Here is an 18,746-nt window from a genome sequence, read left to right on the forward strand (position 1 = left end):
CACTGTGGAGATGCTGGAGTGAGCAGCTGTGCTTTTAGCAAGTCTCCTTTCAAATCCCAACCATACTTCCAGACTGCAGACATTCCCCCTCCACTCCTCCACTGTAATTTAGTGTACACTAAGGACCAGGAAGCATTTCTCAGCTCCCAGGGTACATCACCTCCTCCACCTACAATGAAACACAACCCCAAGGTGCTCAACTGGCCTCCTGGTTTCCACAGAAAGACAACAGGAGCATTCAGACTGAACAGAAGGTGCAAACACATGTTCCAATGGGTCCCATCAATGTTAGCACCCACAGGACTTTGGGAGCCTGGAAAAAAAAACACATCTGCTCCCAGATCTTTGCTTGGAGCCTCAAAACTTTTGTCATAACCTAGAATGTTTATCTGTTTGTCACCTTCTACAGCTACCTGAGAGGAGGGTGTAGTCAGGTGGGGGTCACTCTCATCTCCCAAGTGACAAGAGGAAATGGCCTCAGGTTGTGTCAGGGGAGGCTGAGATTGGATATTAGGAAAAATTTCTTCACCAAAATTGTTGTCAAGCACTGGAACAGGCTGCCCAGGGAAGTGGTGGAGTCACCAGCCCTAAAGGTACATAAAAAAACATGTAGAAGTGGCACTTAGGGGCATGGTTTAGTGGTGGGCTTGGCAGTCCTGGGGGAACAGCTGGACTGGATGAACTTAGAGGTCTTCTCCAACTCAAATGATTCTGTGATCAAGGAACTCAAGCAGCAAAGAAGTCAGAAACAGCACCAGCAATAATTAGCAAAGAGGAGAAAGACTACAACTATCATGGGAAAAGATGCCTAAAATAAATCCTTTAATGCCTATACAGAATAAAAACACATTCTGTAAAAAATAAAAACATTAATTGTGCATTAACTGTTTTTTTTAATGCACCATTCTTCAGCTTTTTTAATTTTTAGAACAAGTTTTTCTTATATTTAAGAGACAATCTAATATAAAAATATTTGTTATTGACTTGTTAGCCTTAACCTGAAGAGTCTGGTGTCCTTTATTTATAGCAACATGATTTTAGCTTTTAAGAAAAAGCAGAGACCCTTGTTCAAGATTAGATATTAAAGCTTTGAGCATTCATCAGTGAGCACAAGACTCCGAGGCTCCGAAATCTCAGGGGGACTTTTTGTCTATCAATATTTTGTGGCACTGCTCACGTGAGAAAAAAGGGAAGATATAAGGGTCAAGCAACAATGCCAGTGTAAGTGTGATGTGCACTTTGTGGTATTTCTCATTTCCAGTTACAGCATCAGGGCTGATATGTTATCTGTCATAAAATTCTGCCACAAAATATTCATAATGGACTAGATATGCAAACAAGAGCTTGCATGATCTGGCCCAGAACTTAAAATTAGGCAAATTAACACTGCCTTTGCAGCCTTCAGACTCAACCTGGCAGTAAGTCCCTGAAATCCTCACGGAGGTCAAGAGGTCCTCCACATGGGATGGCAATTCTTATTCAAACCATTCCCTCATATAAGACATTCAGTGTAAGTCTCTCTTTTCTTCTAGAGAAGAATGTTTATGATCCTCACCATTAAAGACAAGAATTCGTTCCCATTTTATAATTTTTAAATCTCCACAGTTGTGATTAAATCCATTCTTAATATTGTGCTGTCTATGCAAGGTCCAACTTTTATCTCCCCTGCAAAACAGCTGTGAAGACACAAGAACTGAAATTTTAGCCCTGGTTCAACCGAGCACTCACACAGACATATTTCAGGTGCTGCAGCTGTGAAGAGGCTGATTTACTTAAATGCAGTGCTGAGTTAGAGACCTGTGACCTTCTATCATATGCAACTTTAAATTGAGCTAATGGCAGTTATAGATATATGCACTGACATAAACCACTGGTTTTTTCATTCCAGGAACAGAAGGGAAAAAGGAAAACGTTAGTCAGAGTCTGGAAGCTTTGCATATTCATACTTCTCACAGTCGTTAAGTGTTTGAAAATTCAGGTAATGAGCATACAATACTCAGGCTGCCTTTGTATTGCTTGGGGGTTTGCCATTCTAGTAATATCTCTACAGAAACCCTTCTATCAAGACAGGGTTTTTTGCCCTCAGATTGAATTAGCACTTGTACATTGAAGTTTTCAACATCACCCATAAGATTTTTCAACTTGTCAAAAGAATCTGCATGGTCTCTAACCATGAATAAAAATGATTTCAGATATCATCTTTATTTCAAGTTTTATTTCCTGGGATTAATCTAATTGATTGTGCTGGTGGCTTGTTGAACAGCTGCTGAAATAAACAGACTATTTGTCTTTCTATGTAAACATATGGCTACCTGGTTGAATTAAAGTTCATACCAGCGTTGAGGGGAAAAAACATCCAACAATAACAAAAAAATACCCTGTTTTCCATACCATACACCTGAAATTGCAAGAACTCTTAATTTTCCTCCTGCTGATTTTATTAATCTTTTATCATATAGATAAAAAAATAAAGTCCAGTAAACTCTATATAACCTAATTTTTTAAAGTATATATCCAGATGCTCACACAAGGCATGCATGTTTTTCTCTTCTACAAATAGGAAAAATCCCATAAATCTTCATTTCAACATAATTCTCATTTTTTGCTTAGAAGACCTAACCTTGTTCTGCATCTTTGACTACAATCTCATTAACCCTTTTTATGGCTTCATAACAGACCAGGGTCTACACCAAAGACTGTAGGTAAAGTGAAATGCAAATAGTTCTGGGCAGCTCCCAGCTGCAAATGTTCACATTTTTACTTTCCCCAGGTATTTCTAGTGAAGAAAGTAGCATTGCCAATAGGCAATAAAAGGAATAAATTGTTTCAAATAATTCTTCTTAAACTCTGTAAAAAAATTATTTAGTTCCCTTTAGATCCTGAGGCATCTTGATTTTCTTAGCTATTCTCATATGCATAATCACAAAATTATGGGCTGGCATGGAGATAATACAAGTGGAAGTAGGTGGAGCCTCTAGCATCAGGGTGGAATTGGGCAAAAATAATTGCTTCTGTAATAAGATGCTGGCAAATAATAGGTACACACAGGATCAGTTATTAATAGCCTTTTTATGCATAGATAAGCACCACTCTTAGCAGTGTGCATGTGCACAAATTAAATATTAATAAGCAGCACACAATTGTGTCCAAACAGAAGGAAAGCTCCACAGATAAGACTTAGAATCACTAAATATTTAGGTTGGAAAATACCTTTAGGATTGAGTCCAATCCTTAACCCAGCACTGATAGGTGCATCACTAAAACATGTCCCTAAGTGTCACATTTACACATCTTTTAAACACCTCCAGGAATGGTAACTCCACCACTACCCTGGGCATCCTGTTCCAATATCTGACAACACTTCTGGAGTAGCAATTTTTCCTAATATCCAAATTAAACCTCCCCTGGTGCAACCTGAAGCCATTTTCTTTGGTCCAGGCACTTGTTGCCTGAGAGAAGAGACTGACCCCTGTTCGGCTACAACCTTCTTTCAGGGAGTGTAGAGAGTGCTAAGGTCTCCCCCGAGCCTCCTTTTCTCCAAATCTATCACTAAACAGCTAAAATTTTCAGAAAGACAACAGAGACTTCAGAAGAGGCAAAACCAAGGTATGGTTGCTGAAAGAAGTTATTCAGTTAATGGCAAAAGTAAGCTATTCCCATTTGCTCAGATCAGTGTATAATTTGGGGGGCTGTATATCTTGGGATAGCCTATTTTTACCCTTAACGAAGGAACACAAAAATTCTAATCAGTTTTCAAATCTCAAGAGTCCAAAGAGAATTTGCATATCTGCATAAAGAAGGACCTGGTACAGCAGAATAAAACAGGAATCTTTTGGATTATACAAACTCAGGTGGGATGCTGCTGTGGTCAGTTCCCCAACAGGATTAAGCACAGTTAGTAAGACCTACCTTCTTTCAACCCCTCCTCTGGAATAATGCCAGCTGTAATTATACATTATAATGAGCAAGAATCTTGAATTCACAGTAGAGCAGTGAAGTTGTTTCTTCTCACCTTCAGTAATGTATTTCTGCCCTCCTTCTTCATCTTTGCTGTGTTGTTTTGTAGTTTATGTCAAACAAGTCTCATTCTTCTCATTACAGACAAAAATCTCTGCTTGTTGAAGTGCTGAGAGAGCTAATTCTTGTTGTTCTCACTTGTTACAGAAAACCTCCTGCCAAAGGAACCGTTTGGCTTAAAATATTGTAAACAACCTCTCCTCCTTCACCCGCCACCACAGCTTGCTTTTAAGAAGTCTATTTTCATAAACAGTATGTCTTGTCTCTCCTAACAGCGTAACTGGGAGTTGCCATATCAAATACATTTCTAGAAGACAGCAGCAAAGGAATACCTTGACAGACTAATGATGACCTCCTGCAAGTCAGGCACTTAAAAGGCTCATTTCCCTGGTTAGCAGATTAAAAACTAATGGCTGAGTGGCACTGCTTCCACTCACTTGTCAAGGGTAATACCTGCCCTGTGGGCTACTGCAGAAATAACACCCAAACTCACCATGGACATGGCTACCAAATAAGTCAGTCTGATTGGGGGTATGAAAAACACAAGTTAATGTCAGCTTCCAGCAGACAGCAGAAAAGACTGAAGCAGACCAAAAAATACAGACCTGCTTTTTCCATCACACACTTAGCCTTTGTAATGCCCATGGATTTCTACAGCGTTTCTTCCAGGTTGAAAGCAGGGTGGGAAGGATAAGCTTTGTTAAGGAGAAAACCTGTCTTTGTATCTATCCAGGTGTTTTGACAGATGCCTAAATGCTAGTCTCTTAAAACACAAATGTGCACAAGCACAAAAGATTTTAAAAACTAACTGTGGTTGTTATTTAAACAGGTCTGTGTAATTCCTGAAGCAAGTAGAAGGGGAAGAAAATGCCTCATGCCCACAACTTAGAAATTCACTGATCTGTGATCTCACACTCAGCCCAAGCATTTGAACTGGAGATAAAAATGAAGTTCACTCTTTGAATTTGATTTATTCTTGCAAACTTCAAAGCTGGGCAGAAAGCCTCAGTAGAAAAAGTGAAAACTTGATTCTATTAAGGTTAATAGAGAAGGTACTCTGGACAACTGAAGTTAATCCTGGATTTAGTTTCTAAATTCCAAGTCTGGACTTCATGGAAGTCCCCTTAGCATTTCTGAAAGTATCAGAGACCAGCACACTTCTGCTAAAACAACCTCTGCATCTGAGTACAGGGATTGCTCACATTGCCCACACATACCAGCAGGTGTTGGGTGATGTTGAATGAATTAAATTTACTTTCCCTTGGACAAAACTCACACTAAAGCCCGCTGAGGTCCTCCACATAGGAGTGAGCAAAGCCATATGCAAGGAGGTGGGGCTGTTCCCCAGAGATTGGGATTAGTGTTTGAAAATGGGAGAGCAGAAGAAATTGCCCTTTTTAGGCAAATTGTTTTTCCATTTAAACAGGAAAAAAACCAAAACAGAATAAACAGCAAACTTTAGCCAACTGGAATGATGTTAAATCAAGCTATGGTATTTTTCATTAGGCTTTGTGCTAATTGTTTATTAATAAGAAGAATGTTTTTGTCACCTTAGAGTGAGATACATGGGTATCACAGAACCATAGAGTGGTTTGAGTTGGAAGGCGACCTTGAAGATCATCTGTTTCCAGCCCCACTGCTGTGGGCAGGGATGTGTAAAGCAGGATGTGTCCTAGAGGTTGTTCATTTGTGTTCCCTTCCGTGCCCACCCACCAGAGGATTTTGAGAAGTTCCCACCTGAATTTTCTATTTTACTTGCTGTATTACCCTCCATCTCCTGAAGTTGCATTGGGCTACTATTTATTCATCACTTTGCTTTATTAAGACGCAGTTCAGGTTTTCACCTACGATGTATGTTTTGCAACCGTGAAATAAGGATCTAAAAATTCAAAAGACACAAGAGTGTAAAGAACCTTTCAGACACCTTCTGCTTTCTGAAGAAGCCTCAGTAGATAGAGCAGTTCAGCAGTGCAGGGCTGTTACCTGTGACCTAAAATAGCTCCTAACGCAGCAAATTATTTTAGGTATCAACATTGTTATGCTGGAATAAATGTAGAGCTCTTTCTGCATTTTTGTCATGTTCTGATAAAATCCCAGGTCTGACAGGATATCTTGACTAAAGAGTCCACGTGAAATATGTTGCTAATTATTTATACACCTCTTCAAAGGCTCAGTGCTGATACTTGTACTTCTTGCTACTCTTACCTACCCAGGCCCTAAAGCTGTTTCTCAATCACTGAACTGAAACCCCTTAGAGTAACAAGTTTATAATAGAGGTTCATAAACCTGGCAGTGATTAACAGCACAGGTTAATCAAATGGGTGTAGAACAGGCTTTTCCTCTTCTTTTCTTTAAAGGAAACTGGCCCCAAGTGTTTTACCTTTTTTGCTGTGTGGAAATAAATTTGCAATTAACTTTTACTTATTGGTGCTGCAGCGGCCTCTGAAGACCCCAGCCAGAAGCCAGCACTCGTTGTGCTTCTCAGCACATAAATGTGCACCAGAGGACAGCAGTGACTCTGAAGAGCTGACAGCTCAGCACCATCCCCCTGAGCTCCAGGGACCAGGGATGGGCTCTGCCAGGACCTACTCCTGCATGGAAAAGACCAGACAGCCTCAAGCTGGTTATGTGTCACCATCGTGACTAAAGCTGCTTGATGATTTAAAATAATTAAGAGGAGTTGTCTTCCACTGACATCAGTTGGTCAGCTTCTTACAAAAATCAAAATTATCAAGTCCACTTACTGCCAAATCTCCTGTGTTCAATTCACTCCAAGACCAACAGGATGCCCCACACATAGAAAATAGTATCTGATTGCAGCTGTTTGCAGTCGGACTCTCACCGAACATGATAGAGTAACAACAGGAAAAATGAGTTTGTGGTGGTTACCAGGCTGGATAGCAGCTGGGCCTGGGAAGTTTGAAGTGCCCAAAATTTGGAGCCAGCAAAAAACTTCAAACAGAAAACAGCTATCAGTGGCTGGTTTCTATACCCTGAACCCATTGTTTATCAATCGGTAGCCAGAGCATTTTTGTTTAGGATTTTCAAGAGCATGATCTTGAAATAAATGGAATTAAAATCTTGATTCAATTCCAATTGAGAGAAAAAAAAAGTAAGTTCCTGGACTGCATTAGCTAAGTGAAAAGACAAAAACCCCTTTTGAATTAGCACTGAAATGTATATTTGCTTCACCTGGCTAAGTCAGGGGGATTTTTCCCTTGCATTAATTGCTTCTAAAAATTGCATTCTCCAACCACCCACAGTCTGAGTGTGTGACAGACTGAGCCTGAACACCCAACACCTCCTCTCAGGACTCTCTCTCACAGTTATACAAACCCAGACTTCCCTCGCTGAGTTTATGATAACAGAACCATCACACTGATCCAAAGCAAACTCATCCTCCTGACAGCTCTGCCTCCTCATGAGGTCCTGGCAGCTCACAGGGGCAGCAAGCACCCCTCATCCCCTGCCTGTATCCTATTGGGCTGCTGGGACCTCTCCCTTCTCTCCAGCTGTCAATGCTCAGGACTGGAGCACCCAGGTGCTGCTATGGGGGCTAAGTTAAGCTGTGCAAGTAATGACTGCCATGGGGTCACTCTGCTCCCTTACATCCTGATGAGTGACTGGGATGAGGGTATCTTTTTAATGCTTAGATTTTTTTTTTTCTGCTTAGATTTGCATGTTTCTGTAGCCCCCCCCCCCCCCCCCGCCCCCCCATTTTACTTTGTTTTGGTGATGAGCATGAGATTTCTGTACCAGCAAGTCAAAAGAGTGAGACCTGAGGTAGAAGATGGTAAGCATCAGTCCCCAATTCTTGGGTGTGCTTATTCCATACCTTGGACCAGTCCTGAAGGAAGATTTTCCTTCTGCAGAGTCAAGGACTCACAAAAAGTTTTAAAGCCTCACCCCTTACAGCACTAACTCTTACCTCACCAGAGTAATAAAATCTTCATCCTGAAGTCGCAGTGGTTTCCTTTTTACCCTCTCACACCAATGCTCTCTGTCCTCTACTGCTTGTCCCATGAAACACAGACCATTCTAAATAAGAAAAGCTACCCTCAGAAGGCATCTGATTCCTTCTCACACCCTGCACTGCCATCACCTGTGATCCCACCCTCCTCTACCTGCTTTAAAATGCTGCTCTCACTTTTCATGACAGATTATAGCAATCAGGAACAAATTAAAAAAGAAAAAACGAAACAAAAAACTTATTTGCACATAAACAAACTATTGGTAGACTTCAAGCAAGTTCTGAACAGCAAAATTTTAGCAATCTAAAAGAGACATAAAGACAGTTGCTTCTCTTTCAGAAAAATGCTCGATTTCTCATTTATGGCCTGTGCAAAACTGTTGGTGGTGATTCATCTAAAAAGGGGATATTTCCTCTTTCTTGCTCCTACTTAGACAAATTGTCAAAGAAGGGGAAGAAAGGAGCTGGCAAGAGCATCACAAAACCTGAAATAATTTTTTTGTTAAGTTATAGTTGGGGGTAGGTTTCTTTACTACTGGAAAGGTTTCAAAAATGATATTATAGCCCTAACCTGAGCTCTGCTATAACCTGAAATCTTAATATTCTGATGGGTGCCAGTGTAGGATTTAAGGTCCAATTCATACATACATTTACTAACGAGCTAGGGAAATGCTAACTTACATAGGAATTTCTGCTTGCATAACATAAAGGGATGATGATTTCAAGAGGTAACTGTGTGCATACACTCAAGGATTGAGTTTTGTAGTCTCTGGCTCATCAGCAATTTCTTTAATGGGAAAAATAAAGAAAAAATAAGCAAACTTCCCCACCAAAATAAGACTGCAAATTCCACTTAGCAGTTCCTTAGTTTTAGTACTACTAGTACAGCTTGTCTCTCCTCTAGGTTCAGCTCAAACTCTGATTTGATACCTGGTCTTTGACTTGGCAGGAGCATTGCCCATCAAAAATGCACCAGTCCTGCTTTCATCTTGCATTTCCTTTTGCTCTGCACAGGCCAGTGGCACCTTAAAGCCCCGAGTTCAAGGAAAACCAGCAACTGTTCATACAGATACAGAGATCTGTTGTTTTCCATCACTTTACAAGGAACAGCTCAATTTGTGAAAATAAGTTTTAAAAAAAAAGTTGATTATTGCAATGAAATCTTGCCTTACAACAGGTAAGGCAACATGACACAAATTCAAACAATGAATTGCAGCTGGTTTTGAAGCTAAATGAAACATTGGACTGCCCCTTTAAAACAGATAGTCTTGCCAAAGAGCAGCACATCTCAGCTCTTAGAAGAAAGCTACCCAGCTATTCCCAGGTCTGGCTGAATTTTTAAAGAACTCTGATATGTTTGGAGCACTCACATTTGTATTAATGCAGCAAAGATGCTTCAAATTCACTTGATTTTTCTGACTTAAAGTGGAATAAATAAAAGCAAAATCTAGTCATGTACCTTTGCTGAATTAATACTTCTTCTCTCCCCCTTTAACCAGCTTGGCTTCTTTATATATGGATAGTGGTCTTGGTTATGGTCAAAGTTGACACTTCTGTTGCCTGACCCACTGTCACCACCTCAGTGCACATGCAAAATCATTGTCAAAATGTTACCAAAAAGATATATTGTGCAGGTACAGAAGAAAGTCTGCTATCCCCTGCAACATCATCCATTTTTATTATGCCACATTATAAATTACATTTTTCATTGTGTATCTTAGGCATGGAAAATAAATGCACTAACCCTCTAAAAATAAGATTCCTCACTAAAACCCTCTGTAGAAGATACCAGTCCAGAGCACACATTTACAGCTATATCATAAATCTTCAGTAAAAATGGGATTTATAAAAGCTGTGCTGACACAGCTTATCTACAAGATTCTGAAAACGACAGCCATGTGTAGAGAGCTCACCCTGCTAAAACACAGTTGTACGAATATTGAACATCAAACCCCACAAAAGTCCTCTGACCTCTGCAGCAGCTCCCAAACCACCCCTGCCTGCCTCCCTCCCCAAGCAAGACTCTACCCACAGCTGGAGAACAACTGTGAATCAAATAGAGCAAAACTCTTTTCATCATTTCCTTTCCCTCACTTGCCTGCAGGAAGATATTCTTTCTACCCACCTGTTCTGGGCTTTTCTCACCACCACCTTTTAGTATCTAAAGCAGCTGGGCCTTGCTAATTGATGAACTTCAGTGGCTTTAACCTTTAGGCACGTAACCCTCATTTGTCAGCTTCCTGAACTTTTCTGGTCTTCTGGTCTATTTTTTAAGTGTTCGGAGCTAAAACCTCTTTTGTACTTGACCCAAGCCCTGCAAAATACTGTGACATGCCATGAAATATCCTTCTGGGGACACAGAAGGGCACCAGGTATTAGAGAGATGTGAAATAAGATCTCAAGCCCATTTAATTCCAAGATACACCTCTTGCATGATCCTTGCAGTAGGTGAGTCCCAACACCCTGCTGGCCACCTGAAGGAGGATTTGCTTTTGGTTCTGGCTGAGGAGAGGAATTTTCCCAATTCTCTAGAAGCAGGCAGTAGGGCCAGGCACTCAGAAGATGCCAACACCTGGACACCCAGCCCAACCCTCTGGAGGCATTTCCAAGAGTCACCCTTTCCAGAGCAAACTCCCAGGGCTCCCCAGGGTCATGGCAACACAGATTAACTCTGGCTGTCGCTGGCCCCCGTGGCCCTAAAGTATCACCAGGACCACGGAGGGAGAAAGGGCCACAGGGGAACCCTGGGGGAAAAAAAAAAGCAAACAAAGCAAAGCCAAAACAAACCACCCCCCCAAAAGCCCCAAACCTTCCACTCACTACCACAAATTGTGTTAATTTTCTGATTGCCCCAGCTGTATTTATATGGATCGGGAAGGGGGGTGCTGCATCCCATCCCATCCCATCCATACACCCCTCCCTTCCCTTCCCTTCCCTTCCCTTCCCTTCCCTTCCCTTCCCTTCCCTTCCCTTCCCTTCCCTTCCCTTCCCTTCCCGACTCTGCCTTGGAAACTCCCGCGGGACCCCTCCCGACTCCGGGCAGGGCACTCCCGAGTCCCTCCCCGCTCACTAAAAGCCATCACGCAGCTGTCAGCACTTACAGCAGACAACTTCAAATGGTTGTAAAAGCTTCTTCAGCTCCAAGCTCCTCGTTCAGAAATATTATTAAAAATTATATCCGGAAAAAAAAAACAAACGGAAACGCTATGCTTTATTAAAAAATTATCCAAGAAAAAAAAAAAAAAATCACCACAAGAGGCCAAAAACCTCCCCATCATTTTGGCCTACTTTGGCCTAGAGTGTCTGAAGCCAACAAGAGCATTTTCAAAGGCAGGTGAGCACGCTGGGAGCCCAGGTCACTGGGAAAGACAGGGATGCTGGGACTTGTTAGGAAGTGTTTCCTCCTTTTATGGGTGTGCAACAAATTCACTTACCCAAGGAAACATGCTGGCCTAAACAAGGAAAGCAAAATGAATTTTACTCAAGCAAGTTCAGCATGTCAGGGCACCTACCAGGCAACTGAACTGCTAAGGGATTAACAAGTAAAAATATTATTTGATTCTACATTTTCTGTATATACACAGCAGCAGACGCAGAGTCACGCACATGCAGCTTGATGATTTGAAAGGTTTCAAATTACAGCATCTTCGTGTTGTCCCAGGTCTCCCCTGTCAAAACAAACAGTAAAGCAGTTAAACATTAATTTAGTTCAATTCAGCAAAATATTTAAAGCAGGATGTGTGGATAGAAGCACTTGTTAGTAAACACCTCTACAGAAGTTTGTGTTACATGCTATGGACTGAGTTTTCTGCATTTTAAATTCTGCTTCGGATAGGCTGTACATACATCTGTCAATTATTAATCTCTTGTAATTTTTTTCTGGGTATAATTTTTTTCTTTCTTCAATTTTTCTTTACCTTCACAGTATCATTTTCTGAGCTGTCTTCTTTCCTGCACGTCTGTGTGTTTGCAGTTCTTAACACAGAACCATTTAATAAGCTTTGATGTTCCTGGCAAAACTCCCATTGATCGTCTTGATTGCCTTTGTAAGAGATTTCAGTGGAATTCGATGGCTGTCTCAGGACTGGGGGAGACACGTGATAACACACTCCTAACCTGCTGCTTCCAACAGGAAATGTTGATGCAAGCTGCAGATGCGTTTCACAACTTGATTTCACTTTATTAACAGTCTTCAAAACGTACAATACTCCATTTATAAAAAGGTTTAGGGAGCACAGGTGGATGCCTGTCTGTGCTCTGTGTGGGAAGGGAAGGGCTTTGATGTGTGCCCAGAGGTTGTACAAAAGGTGGAAAGCATTTCCACTGAATTTTAACCAATATAACATGAAGAGGATTTGTGATTAGCTTTGAATAAAACTTGGCTGAGTGTCTGTGCCCACATGTAAGGTGGACACCCCCAACATTATCATTGCTGTTATGCACAGATTTATCTACTGGGAATTAAAGCCTGGTTTTCAAGGACTAGGTCTGAGCCCAGTGTGCCTGGCCTTGCAGGGATAGATGCTCCAGCACACATCTGATATTTCCAGGAGATGCTGATCCTAGTCTGGCTTCCCCAACAGTCAGGTTCCAGTCCCACCGCACTCTGATTGCGTGAACATTGAATCAAAGGGAGAAAATAGAATAATTCCCACATTTTCCACACATTCATGGATGAGTCCATGCCAGAGCTCACTAAAACTACAGAGACTGTGAAAGCACAGTCCATGGCATGGCACACACCAAATATCACAGGTCACATGACCCTATCTCCCTAAATAAGTATTTTAACACACTATTTAAATCCAGTTACACAACTGTGCCTGCTCAGATACATGAGGTTTTCATCACCTTTTCCAAGGCATATCAACTGTCACAGTTTTCTCTTCCTGGCTGGAAGGAGAAGGCTGCCTGGTGAATCCTGGGGACCTGTAAGGAGATCAGCCAACACATTGCATGGCAGAAGGGGGAGAAAAGCAAATAATATTTTTCTTGAAGACACTGAAGAAGTAGATGGAAGGCACTGCAAATTTACAAGGTCTAAGAGCTCTGAGCTGAGGACATGGCCATGCTGGTGATGAAATTAAAAACCACAACATTTTCCCTAAGTTAGACCAAACCCTGAAAGATATCTGAAATGCAAGCACCATCTTTCATTGCACTGAGTGCCTGGCACCAGCCTCCAGGCACCAGGCTGAACGCAGGCATCCTCATTGCTCCAGTTAAATGGCATACAGAGGGAGGGAGAGAGGAATTTCATGCTTAATTAGGGAATGTGTTTGGAATATGATTTGTGATAATACATCTATAACAAGGGGAATTAAGGAAAATAATTAATGAAGGCTAATCTAAGATACCAGGGTTTTGTCTAAATCAGCAAGAGTAGAGTCCCAAGGACATTCACAGTGTGATTTATAGGATTTTTTTTAATGATACATGAGGTCTTAATGTTTTCAATACAAGTAGGAGCTGGAAATGTGGTTAGGGAGAGCTCCCACCTGTGAGACTGTCTGTAAGGTGGGTTCCTGTGCTTCTGTGAGAGTTAGATCTGAATTTATCTGCTTTGTATTATCCAGTCTTTCTTTGCCTTTAGAAGCCACTTTATGTCTGATTTTCCCTCTTTACAATTTTATCTTGATCTGTAAGGAAGAGCAGTGAAGTCTGCTGCATATCCAGCTGCTCTAATTTTACAGTGTTTGAACAGCAGGTATATCTCAAAAAAAAAACCCCAAACCCAAATCCAAACCATCAGAAATACAGGCAAGATCACAGCCTTGCAGGACACTCACAACCCTTGAGCTATAAAGCATACAATGGAAACTGGAATTAAAATGAATGTATTAAAAATAACTTTTGTACAGTGCCATGGCAAGCCAAGCAGGTGATTGCTGTGCTGATAACAGCTAGATGACTCAGGGCAGGAGAGTCACCATTGCCACTGGTGTTAGCCAAGGCTATGGATGACCTTTCCTGAGGGCTCCAGGTCTGGCAGAGCCTTGGAAAAGCTTGAGGAGGTGTGAGTGTTCTTGGTCTCCCCTGCCACACTGGGCCCAACTCAAACAGAAGCCCCTACAAAGAGGAGGGGTTGAAATCCAAAATGAATGTGCCAAAGTGAATTCCAAAAAACCCTGTAGAAAGACAGGCCCTGCCTCCACCTCCACCCTCCCTCTTGGAAAAGCAGTTTTGGAATGGTGTCCTGGGTGCTGTGGGGAATGTGCAGTGTGTGTCAGCAGAGGAGAGGCAGTGTGAGCTGGATGACTCCTGCTTAGCAATCTGCTCACATCGTTCTCCCACGAAGAATATTCAGCTTTCTTTGTCTAAAATGTTGAGTGGTTGTGAATAGTAAGGATAGACTATCTGTAATTATTTTTAAATTATTAATGGTTTTGTTAGATCCCTTCACTTCTACATTAGGTTTCTGTTAATGTAAGTTAAATCAAAATGTACTTCAGTTTCCAGGCAGCTCCCAAATGTATTTTTCATTCTTTCATAACATTACTTCAAGTTCTCAATGAGGTGTCTATGATAAGGTTTGCTCCCGAGCCAGCAGACTTCCAGTCCTAATGAATTCAGCGAAAGGCTCACCGGGCAGGGCTCTCATCAGCCGGGCTGGATGGCAAATGAGGAAGCCAAGTCAGCGTCCCACCCCCAGCTTCCAGATGTCGTACCCCATCCGTGAGAAGGAGTATGGGATCCACGTGGGGATTATCAAAGACAGGGGACACATTTGTCAGAATAAGTGAGTTACTTTATTGGCACGTCTCCTTTCTGCTTAGGAGATGCAGCTTGTTACGCCAGGCACTCCTGGTCAGAAAATACCCGCGGAGTGCCTGGCTCAGGGCTCGGACCCCGCAGGCAGGGAGGAGAGGTTCCCGTTTGCCACCTGTCGTGGTTTGACACGGAAAGATAATTTTTCCCGGAAGGAAGAGGTCAATTTAGATATTGACCAATTGAAAGTAGACACGCCTCTGAGAACACAGAGGAGTTGAAAGCAGAATTCCCAGGGGAACTCGCTCTCTTTGGTTCCGGTCAGCGTGCAGTGCAGACCTTCCCCTGCCCAGCCACAAGCTGGGTGGGGGAGGGGAAGCCCCATGGCCTGATGGAGGTAACTCCAAAGGGTGGAGGGACTGGAACCGGGCTGGCCCCTGCAGATGGAAGGGTGGAAGAAATCTGGGATGTCTCCATTTCCCCCCCCAGAGTTCCTCTCCCGAGAGGGAGAGAGAAAGCCGCAAGGAAGGAGGAGCGGGGGGAGCTGCAAGGTGCCCAGTTGTGTGGGAGTTGCTGGATGTCTGGGCATCGAGCCATCCTGGGAGTTCGGACTTTTAACCCTTCCTTGAAAAATGAAAGCTTTGTGAATTTTCCTTTCCCCTCCTCGGTTTGAAAGAGAGGAAGAGGGACACCTTGGACCCTGGGATGTTGGAAGGAGGAATTCTGGATGGGAGGGGGACAAGGAGTGGCTTTTGGCTGGACTTTTCCATGTTAGCCACAACCTGAACCAAATCTCCTTCAAGAGGGACTGTGTTTTGGGAGGATGCCAGTGAGTCAAGAGACCTGCTTCAGCTGGGAAAAAGACAAAAGTGGAGTGAACAGAGAAAAGGTTGGGGGGTTTGTGGTGGCGCCCCCTTGCCCTGGAAAGGAATGAGAAGAGAAGAAGATCTCTGTTCTTGAGCCCTCGGCCCCAGGGGAAAATGGGGGGGACTGTGGTCCCAAACAATGAAAAACTGAACTGTTGTTTTCTCCCCTCTTGCCAGGGCATCCTTGAAAGAAAAAATCCTAAAGGCAGTAACCATCCATGCATTGGTGGTGAGAGCACTGTGCATAGAAAGGAGAAGGGTCATCATGGCAAACTTTTTCTCCGGGCGGTGCCATGTGTGACATGGAAACACAGGATGTGGAGCTGTGTTTCTTGGGGGGTCTGTGGCACAGGAGAGACTCTGTTCCCTCGATGGACTGAGTATCGATTGCTTGGAGGGTGGAAACCTGATTGGGGTCCAGATTGTGTCTCACTGTAGTTTGTTGAAGTTGAGTGGTGGGGGGGAGGAATGTTTTGCAAGGTTTTCATTTGGATCTTTGTGTGTTTTTTTTTTTCCCCCTTCTTTAGTTTTCTCTTTTCTTTTGTAGTGGTAGTTTAATAAAGTTTTTTTCCTGTTATCAAGCTTGGGCCTGCTTTGCTCTATTCTAGATTCCACTTCACAGCATTCCAGGTAGGGATCACATTTTCATGGGGGCACTGGCATTGTGCCAGTGTCAAACCATGACATTTGGTTCCCTGACCGGGAAAAGATAAGATCAGATAAGATAAGATAAGATGGTAATAAGGTGAATGCTGTGAAATGGGATCAGGAGGAATAAGAGCAAAGCATGTGTTGAATTTTAAGATGAATTGGGGTGGAGATTTAGTGTAAATTGCTGTTTTATGTAGAATGTGTTGAATGTAATTTTGATAATGATTTTTTTTTTCTTTTGTAGTCTGTGTTCTCAGAGGCGAAGGGTGGAATGTCGTGGTTTGACACGGAAAGATAATTTTTCCCGGAAGGAAGAGGTCAATTTAGATATTGACCAATTGAAAGTAGACACGCCTCTGAGAACACAGAGGAGTTGAAAGCAGAATTCCCAGGGGAACTCGCTCTCTTTGGTTCCGGTCAGCGTGCAGTGCAGACCTTCCCCTGCCCAGCCACAAGCTGGGTGGGGGAGGGGAAGCCCCATGGCCTGATGGAGGTAACTCCAAAGGGTGGAGGGACTGGAACCGGGCTGGCCCCTGCAGATGGAAGGGTGGAAGAAATCTGGGATGTCTCCATTTCCCCCCCCAGAGTTCCTCTCCCGAGAGGGAGAGAGAAAGCCGCAAGGAAGGAGGAGCGGGGGGAGCTGCAAGGTGCCCAGTTGTGTGGGAGTTGCTGGATGTCTGGGCATCGAGCCATCCTGGGAGTTCGGACTTTTAACCCTTCCTTGAAAAATGAAAGCTTTGTGAATTTTCCTTTCCCCTCCTCGGTTTGAAAGAGAGGAAGAGGGACACCTTGGACCCTGGGATGTTGGAAGGAGGAATTCTGGATGGGAGGGGGACAAGGAGTGGCTTTTGGCTGGACTTTTCCATGTTAGCCACAACCTGAACCAAATCTCCTTCAAGAGGGACTGTGTTTTGGGAGGATGCCAGTGAGTCAAGAGACCTGCTTCAGCTGGGAAAAAGACAAAAGTGGAGTGAACAGAGAAAAGGTTGGGGGGTTTGTGGTGGCGCCCCCTTGCCCTGGAAAGGAATGAGAAGAGAAGAAGATCTCTGTTCTTGAGCCCTCGGCCCCAGGGGAAAATGGGGGGGACTGTGGTCCCAAACAATGAAAAACTGAACTGTTGTTTTCTCCCCTCTTGCCAGGGCATCCTTGAAAGAAAAAATCCTAAAGGCAGTAACCATCCATGCATTAGTGGTGAGAGCACTGTGCATAGAAAGGAGAAGGGTCATCATGGCAAACTTTTTCTCCGGGCGGTGCCATGTGTGACATGGAAACACAGGATGTGGAGCTGTGTTTCTTGGGGGGTCTGTGGCACAGGAGAGACTCTGTTCCCTCGATGGACTGAGTATCGATTGCTTGGAGGGTGGAAACCTGATTGGGGTCCAGATTGTGTCTCACTGTAGTTTGTTGAAGTTGAGTGGTGGGGGGGAGGAATGTTTTGCAAGGTTTTCATTTGGATCTTTGTGTGTTTTTTTTTTTTCCCCCTTCTTTAGTTTTCTCTTTTCTTTTGTAGTAGTAATTTAATAAAGTTTTTTTCCTGTTATCAAACTTGAGCCTGCTTTACTCTATTCTAAATTCCACTTCACAGCATTCCAGGTAGGGATCACATTTTCATGGGGGCACTGGCATTGTGCCAGTGTCAAACCATGACACCACCCTGCCCCAGGACATGCTCTCGGATGGCGGAAAAGAGAGGGGCACAAATGCGGATTTCTCTTCCCTCCTCGCCTCTCAGCCAGGGGTTCGGAGGTCCCCCCCTGCCCGGCCGGCGCCCCGCTCCTGCCGGGGGGGCAGCGCTGGGAGAAAAGCGTGCGGAGTCAAACGCGTGCATTCAACACAAACGCCACGAAAAAATGCCTGGATAAATTATGCAGAGGGATTTCTGGATTTCTTTCAAGTAATTAAGTTTCGATTTCTTGCATTTATTTTAGTGCCAGGAAGCACGAGGCGCCACGGACGGCAAAACTCTTCATTGATCGTTCCGGGCTTGAAGTTTGACTTCGTGACTTGACTCGGCTCGCGGCGGCGGCGCGGCCGCAGATTGGGAGCGGGAGAGATTTGGGAGAAGGGGAGCAAGGGCCGGCGCGGGCGGCGATGCCGGGCTGGCGGCACTGCGGGGCCCGGGGATGCCGAGGCACCGCCGGCGTGCGGGGATACCCCCGGGCCGGTGCATCTGTCCGCACCCGCGGAGCCTCCGCGGCAGCGGGGCTGGGTCGCCCCCCGTGCCCAGAATCCCGGGAGAGCGTCCCGGAGGCGGCGGGGACCGGGAGCCGTGTGGGGCACCGGGCGGCAGGGCCGGGACCGGCGCTGCCCTGCCCTCAAAACAAAGGTAGAGTTTGCTCAAAGTGTAGCCCGCATCTTAATGGATTAAAAATTCATAGGGCGCATTAGGTTCGGTAAAATATGAATGCGCGTCTTTAAATTTTAATCGTAAATCAGAACATGGATACATGAGAGGCGACAGTGATTTCTCCCCAGATGTCTGCGTGGGTCAGGGTGTGGGCGTGGGTAAGTTGGAGGGGGGCTCTCCTTTTATT

General features: G+C 43.8%; 1 long non-coding RNA gene across 1 annotated transcript; it reads left to right on the plus strand.

Annotated features, from left to right (window-relative positions):
* The first annotated feature begins 14,900 nt into the window (after window positions 1-14,900).
* LOC146767656 (uncharacterized) lies at window positions 14,901-17,757 on the plus strand. The gene is made up of 2 exons (XR_014954904.1): window positions 14,901-16,705; window positions 17,112-17,757. It is a non-coding gene; the product is annotated as an uncharacterized LOC146767656 (long non-coding RNA).
* Window positions 17,758-18,746: the final 989 nt, after the last annotated feature.

This window comes from Lonchura striata, chromosome 4 (genome assembly GCF_050655825.1).
Source record: "Lonchura striata isolate lonStrDom1 chromosome 4, ASM5065582v1, whole genome shotgun sequence".
NCBI lineage: Eukaryota > Metazoa > Chordata > Aves > Passeriformes > Estrildidae > Lonchura > Lonchura striata.